This window comes from Lathyrus oleraceus, chromosome 6 (assembly GCF_024323335.1).
Source record: "Lathyrus oleraceus cultivar Zhongwan6 chromosome 6, CAAS_Psat_ZW6_1.0, whole genome shotgun sequence".
NCBI lineage: Eukaryota > Viridiplantae > Streptophyta > Magnoliopsida > Fabales > Fabaceae > Lathyrus > Lathyrus oleraceus.
In genome coordinates this window covers 368323535-368331778 of record NC_066584.1, presented here as the reverse complement: position 1 = coordinate 368331778, position 8244 = coordinate 368323535, and positions in this window count along the sequence as shown.

Genomic DNA, 8244 nt, shown 5'->3' with positions numbered 1-8244 from the left:
CTACAAAAATATCTCACACGTTTCTTTCTCACAAAGTTTCTCGCGTAACACTAAAAAGAAATCACAAAATATCTTTTATCATCCATTCATAATACATTCTACATCATATACATGCCAAAGTGTTATGCATCGTTATTCCACTTTCCATTACATTAGAAAGTCACTAAATTGAAACAAAGAAAAAAAGTTAAAATCACAAAATATCTTTCAATTATCATCATACACACACACACACACACACACACACACACACACATACACATGGCCATGCAAATTTTACAGCAAAAGCCCACATGCTTTTTCATCACACTTTCATCACCTATGATCACACTTTTCTTCACTCCATCTAACCACCTCACACACTCAAAAATCCCACAAAAGGGATCTCACACACTTACATGATTCTATAAAAAGAGAAGAAGAAATCACAAAAGAGGGGAATAAACTCTCACGAAATACTCTCCGATTTCCTTAAAACTTCATCTTACTCTCAACCTCTCTTCACCCCTTTGAACCTCATTCCTTAACAAACCTTTGTACACACCAATATACTCCAAAAATAAAAAATAAAACAGAATGAAGAAATGAAGATATAGGGTCTGAAACACATCTTTCTTCTTCGTTTTTCATGTAATAATAATCATACATCAACAACACAAACGAATCAAAGCAGTAACACTTCAGAACCAAAATAAAAAACAAGAATACATCATAGACGGATCCGCAAACTAATAAAGAGAAGAACAACTTCGGTTCAAGATTTTCATCAAACATGTAGTGAGCGAATTGCAAGACGTCGAAAATGGTAGCAACATCAACAAAAGCAACCCCCAGAATTCTTCTCCCCAACGCCATAACTCAAATCGAAAAAATAAGAGAAGAAGAAAAGGTGAAATGAATTAACATGAATGATCAAATAATCAATAAGAAATCCATTTTATTTCCATATTAAATCAAATCATTCTTCACACTTAAACCAATAAATCTTTTTCACATCAAATGGATGAAAAAGGACTAGTTTGGCTCATGCCTCTCTTTTTCTTGAATATTTGGATACAAGTCTATAACTTGACCATTTAAATATTCGTCATCTTCTCAAGACTTAATAATGCAACCGAATTTGACTTGTCTCCTTCACGGATGAAAAAGGACCAATTGGGTGTATGCCTATTTTTTCCCTGGGTATTTAGATACAACCTGCATAACTTAATCATTTGAGTGATTGTCATCTTTGAGAAATCTCAACCCGATTAACACCAAACCTCTTTTACAATCAAAAATAGGATGAAAAAGGATTAATTGGGTGTATGCCTCTCTCTTACCCGATTATTTGGATACTATCTGTATAGCTTGACCATTCGGATACTTGTCTTCCACTCAAAACACAATAATTAAACGGATTTAATCCAAGTCAATAATCGGATGAAAATGGATTAATTAGATGTATGCTTCTTTCTTTCCTGGATATTTGGATACAAGTCGTATAACTTTACCATTCAGATACTTGTCTTTTGTTATGGAATTGTGACTTAATTTTCCTCATAGTTTTTACAATAACTCTGATGAAAATAGACTAATTGGGCGTATGCCTATTCTTTCCCTGAGTATTTGGATACAAGTTGTATAGCTTGACCATTTGAATACTCGCCATCCACCTAAAAACAATCACAACCAATTAAACTTTTTTTCTGCCCAAGTGCGGCTAAAAACCTTTTCACAAACAAATGATATTCTATCCATTCTACCACGATACAAACAAACTCTTAATCTTCCCACGCATGAGCATACAAGTAACATTTAACCGCTAGAATGCGACCAAAATGTCGTTCTCTAAAATCAATCAACAAACATGAATTTTCTACACAAAACTACGTAGCTTTGAATTGCTCATCGCACAAGAGGATACATAGGAGCGAGATTCAACGTCTCGTTAAGCACTATAATAAAAATCTCCAAAAATATTTATTTCTATATAAGAGCTACGTAGCTTTGAATTCCTCATCGCACCTGAGGATACGTAGGAGCAAGACTCACAATCTTGTCAAGGACCCTAATAAAAAAAACTATTGTTAGTCCTTTATTTCTTTTTATAAACACATTTTAATAAGTAGAAGAAAACAAATAACACCGTGCTAACACTCTTAACTAAATGGATGTGAGGGGTGCTAATACCTTCGTCTCACATAACCGACTCTCAAACCCAATTTTGGTTGAGACGACCATTTTCATTTTTCTTTTAGGATTTTATTGATATTTTCCTTTTCCTTTTGGAATAAATAAACTTCAGTGGCGACTCTGTTGTTATTTTGAGCGTTTGTTACGCCCAGGTATTTTTCGCGTCGCAACATCCCCAAACATGAGATATGATATCATTGGGACCTATCTCCCCATGCCAAATGTGTGCCACTTATTACTCGCAACTTCATGCTTAATAACACAAGAGAGCGTGTCCATGCACAAGATAAAATGATTTGGTGAAATCGAATCCCCTTGTCTGATACCAGGCTGAGGACGAAATAAATCGCTTATGGACCCATTCTAATTAATATCCATTTCTACACTCGTTACTACATGCATGATGATATTTATCATAACATTCAGGAGTTTTATCTCACGACTAATAGGCCAAATGAACTCCCAATTGATTTTTTCATATGCTTTGGAGATATCAACTTTAATAGCAAAGTAACCCTTCTTACCTTTCATCTAGTTCATAATATGCATTACTTCCTTTGAAATAATTATATTATGATGTATATATCTTCCTGGAACAAAACTAGTCTGATAAGACGATACCAACTTAGGAACAAAACCCTGCTGGAAATTCGTACGGTCCAAGCGCCTTTCACGGTTTCATCACAAAATATCTTTCTTGAGTTCATTATCACTCACTTGATCATGAAGTCTAAACATTTATGAAGTGTCAAGGATAGGGAATGTAATCTTGGTTTGCTTCCGAATGGTCTAGTTAACCTTCAAAACAAACATGTTCTTATAGTATTCATTAACCAATGATTGAAGTTGGGTATTGTCTTCAATCCATTGGAAAATTTCATTTTGAAGCATAATGATCTTATTTTTTTTTTTGTATTTATGGTCTTCATATGGAAGTACCTTGTATTACGATTGCCATCTGCTAACTATTGCAATATCAACCTCTGAGACCATATTAACTCTTCCTTCTTAATAATTTTGTTCAACTCCGTTTGCAAGATCTTCTTTAGCTTTTCAAGGAATGCATAATTATTGCTTCGTTGCAAACACCTTTGAATACCATCCAACCTTTTTATAATCTTCCTCTTCTTACCAATAACCTACTAGAAAGATTTAACTTTCCATCCTTCAATTTCCTCCTTAACTTTCTGGAGATTCGTATCTAAGCTATACTCATTCGTTCTCGCCCTTTTGATCATTTCATGGCAGGTATCCTCCATCATCCAAGCACTTTTAAACTTAAAATTTCTAGGAACCATATTATACACACGCACACGGGACCAGAATAATCAATATGGGTGTGATGATCAGAAAACTCAACATGAGTTAAAACTTTGACCCGAGCATTCAAGAACTCAACTCTTCAAGCATCGTTACTATTTTCCCTATCAAGTTTCTCATATATCCTTTGCCCCCATGGTAAATGAGGCCTCTTCACGTATATTTAGGCCCACTTGTCCTAATATCTAACAACTTACAAGCATTGATTCTATTATAAAAGAGGAACATTTTCTAATAAAAGCTTGCACTCCTTGTTTCTTCTCTCATCTACTAGCTATTTAATTGAAATCACCAACTAACATCCACAGTTCATTAACATCCTTTACAATATTTTATAACTCTCCCCACATCAAGCTTCTATTGGATTCATTTGGACTAACTTAAATCTCTATAAACATCCATTCAATTCCATGTTGATACTTGACTTGTAAGTGAAATATTTGAGTTTCTTTCCAACATAAACAAACTGTCATGTAATGCTTATTCAAAGCAACTATAATTCCTTCCAAAAACCATTGATTCTCAACATAAATAGTATCATCAAACCCCAACAACTTTAAAATATTCTTAAGTTTAGACGGGTCACACCTAGTTTCAGCTAAAACCATAGCAGGGTTGTAAATACAACATATTGCTTACTATATATGTAAAAAAGCTTTACTAGTAACACCTACAATTCCAAACTATAATTTTATTATTTGTACCAATTATCATAAAACATTGAGTGAAAAGAAAACGTCTCCACCAATTAACCATCAAGTGAAGTTCCCCAACGGAGTTTCCAGAATCACATTCATCTCCCTAACTGAGTCAAGTATATTATCTTAAACTGGTTCATCTACAATGTCATTTCATCCTGTGCAGTCTTCCTTCTCTTCCCCATATTTTGTGTCCAAACCATATAAGAATGTTGTCTTAACAAAATATTTAGAGATCTAGTGAAATTATATATTTTGCTAAGGTCTGATATTTAATTTCGAAGTACCTCATTGATTGATTTTTTCATCTTACTACTTGCTTCTATAGCTTCCACGTGCTTAGAATCAAACTTTTCTCCTTTATTCTTATGATATTATCTTTTTTATAAAACATGTGTGTATTTTATTAGACATCTCCCATTATATTACTTTTTGACTTTTCCACTATGCCCTAAACCACTACTCCCTCTATCCCACAATGAGTGACTCAGTTGACCTTTTAACACATATTAAGAAAAATAAATAAATGAAAGAGAGAGAATGATATTTTTACTAAAGTACCATTTTCGTGTTTTGGAAATAATGAAAGTAATATAAATTAGAGGGTAAATTGAAAAAAAAACACCTTGAAAATTTAAATGAGTCATTCATTTTGGGACACTCTTTTATTTTAAATGACTCACTCATTGAGGGACGTATGGTGTATTTTATTTAAACCACTAACCTTCAATTTGAACAAATTAGCTCCACATGTGGCCAATCTTATACTTTAACAAAATTTATTCTGATCACCTTTCTTTCTTCTTCTACAAACCACGTCCTTTAAATCAATGTCAATCATTGCATGTTCCATATTAGTATCCTTATTTTCAATAATTTTCTATTTAATTCCAAATCCCTTTAAAGACGATACCAAGTTTTCTTTCAATTTTCCTCCACTCTCTCTTTATTATTTCATACAATAACTACTTCATTATTTCTTGAATTATTATTTTTTCATTACTACCATTATTATCATTAATGATATCATTAGTTTATAGAATCTCTTTGCTAAGGGAAACAAATCACGATCCATTCAAAACTTTCTCGTAATTAAAATTCTCCGGAGGCATGTTTTTCCGGCCATCAGTAACCCTTTATCCTCGACGTTATTTTTGCACCACTCTCCATGGATCATCACCCTTCCCTTCATTATCGTTTCTTGATCCAATAATGAATTTCCTTCTCCTACCACATTCATTTTTCCTACTTCATTAAAAACCTTCATGTCTTTATTTTTAATAGAACACCCTTCCTTGTAGTGGTCAAACCTTTCACAAGTTAGGCATAAAAGGTGTAACCCTTCATACTCTATCGTGTATTTTTTTCTCTTGATCGTAAACATTGTTAAAAGTGGTTTGTATATATATTGACTTTCACACATATTCTCGCATACTTACCTCGTTCATGTTACATAGTGGTCTTGTCTACATTCACCGATAAACCTACTTTGTTCCCAATGAAGCACAACAACTTCACATCATAATACTCTATAGGTAGCCCATGAATTCTAATCCAAACTTCTATTTCTTCAATGTTGTCACTCTCAAGATAAAAATTTAGACTCCAATCTTTTACAGTGAGATAATGGTCATAGATGAACAATAACCCATCTGTAATTGCCTCGTTCTTCCCTTCTTTATGCGAGAAAGCCACTAAATAATAGTCATTGCTAAGATCAATGATACTAATAACACCTTTCCTTACCCACATCTGCTTCAGGCGAGTCTCAAGAGGAGACTCACCTTATAACCAATCCTTTTTCCTAGAATTTTTACAATCACTCCTCTCCTCCATGGCCGTTGGATTCTCTTCTCTTCTGTTTCACATAACACGAAGATTGAACACTCATAATCTCCTACCTTATTTTTCTCCACTATCATACCTTCAACATCATTTAAGGCCTGCTCCACCATTCCTTCCTCATCATATCCCTATACGATGTTTTTCCTTTTATCTACTTTGTACTCCTCTCTTGTAGATCTTATTCATCCACCATTTTTCCCGAGTTTTCAGACTATGAAGGAACTGAAGCCATTTTTCAGTTTTTTTCTGTATGAATTCTCTTTGAGCTTAGGGAATCAGAGAGATTCAATGACCATTTTAAAATACTTATTTTTGGAACTAAAATTTATTAATGCCACATAATCGAACATCTAACATGTATAAATTGATAATTAACTATTAAATATATGAACAAAGTGATTTGCATATTAATATGATCTAAGCTTTAGACTTAAGTAATGAAAGTATATTAGAGTTGTCAAATTGGGCTGAAGCCCATAAGTCGGTTTTTTTACCGAGATAACCCACTTTTTCGAAAAAATTCCCAAAATACCCCAGTTTTCAGCAAAATTCCCAATCTACCCCACTTTTAGGAGGAGGCGCCAATTGGATTGGCGACCCCTCTTAAAAAATGCAAGGAGGCGCCAATTGGATTGGCTAGGGCAGGTGCCCTAGCCAATCCAATTGGCGCCTATGTGTAATTTTTAAGAGGGGGCGCCAATCCAATTGGCGCCTCCCTTAAAAAAGGCTCAAATGAAAAAACCTCCAACATGAAAGTTGTAGATCCTTTCAAGACAATGAATTTGGATATAAATTTTGCATCATTTGGTGAAATTCTGGTGTAGTCAGATTTCAGATGTTCTACTCCAAGTCATGACATCTGATCCAACATTGTAACTAATACAGCAAGACAGTTATTAAACCCTGTACTAATATGCACACGTTCACAGATGTCACGACATCTGCTTTTATATCACCCTAGAATGGAGGAACACCTAGTTCTGTCCATCTAGTGCAAACACACAGTAGAGATCAAACATAGCCCTTATGTTTATTTATCCTGCCCAGTTATCAGCATGATGTCTCAACATTGGTTTGAACATCACCTGTCCCAACATTACAGATGAGTGAACTGTAACAGACCAACCAGTCCATCAATATCAGCAGTCAATGGTGAATGACATAACATTCTGTTTTACATTCAGACTGCAGGCTATGTGTCATATCTGTTATTCCCTTCATAAACAGACTAAAACCAGACTGAGTTATAACAGACAAAATATAGTGTGCAGAAGGTAAAAACACAAGCAATTGTTAACCCAGTTCGGTGCAACTCACCTACGTCTGGGGGCATACCAAGCCAGGAAGAAGATCCACTATCAGCAGTATTAATTCAGAGTTAAACTCCCCCGTTTACAACTCTTCACTTAATCCCTACCCAATGCAATCTATACCTAGGAACTCCTAGATAGAAACCTCCAGTTTCTATTCCTATCACTACAAATACAATGTAATATTAAATCAACTTGAACTTGCTTCACAGCTTCGTTCAAGCATATAATCACTCTTGCCTACAGGCTTTGAGTTACAAACACTCTCAGGTTTGAACACTGAGAAACACATGGTAACCTTCCCACAGATTGGGAGGTTTACCTCACACACACCCCTAAATTTTCATTCTAAGAGGCTTACAAAAACTAGGTTACAATATGCTATTTATAACCTAATCACCCAACTGGATTTGGGCCTTCCGAAATCGCAACAAACTTGTTCTTTGCTGTTACAAAACCAGCAGAAAGTTTCTGCTACAATCAAGGTCTTCAATCTCTTAGTTCCTAAAATATCTCCATATTTAGTTCCTAAAATATCTCAAGACCTCCACAAATAATGCCACATAGGATTCTAACTAATTTCCACATATTAGTGTGCTAACAAATAGGCTATTTGTTAGGTTCCTTAATTGTAGTTTGGTTGTTGGTTTCCTGGATTTTAACCTGAGAAAAATACTGAAACAGAAAAACTAAACAACCTACAATATAGCATATGCTGTCAGGAATGAATGTCACAACATTCAGCTTGACATCAAGGTCCATATGCCAAGTCTGTTTTTCCTGAAAACAGACTGTACAAATTTGCTGAACTGTACATGACCAATCTGTCCATTCTACAGTAACAGCTTACATTAATAAATGTCAAAGCATCCAATTTGACATTTACACATTTAGCC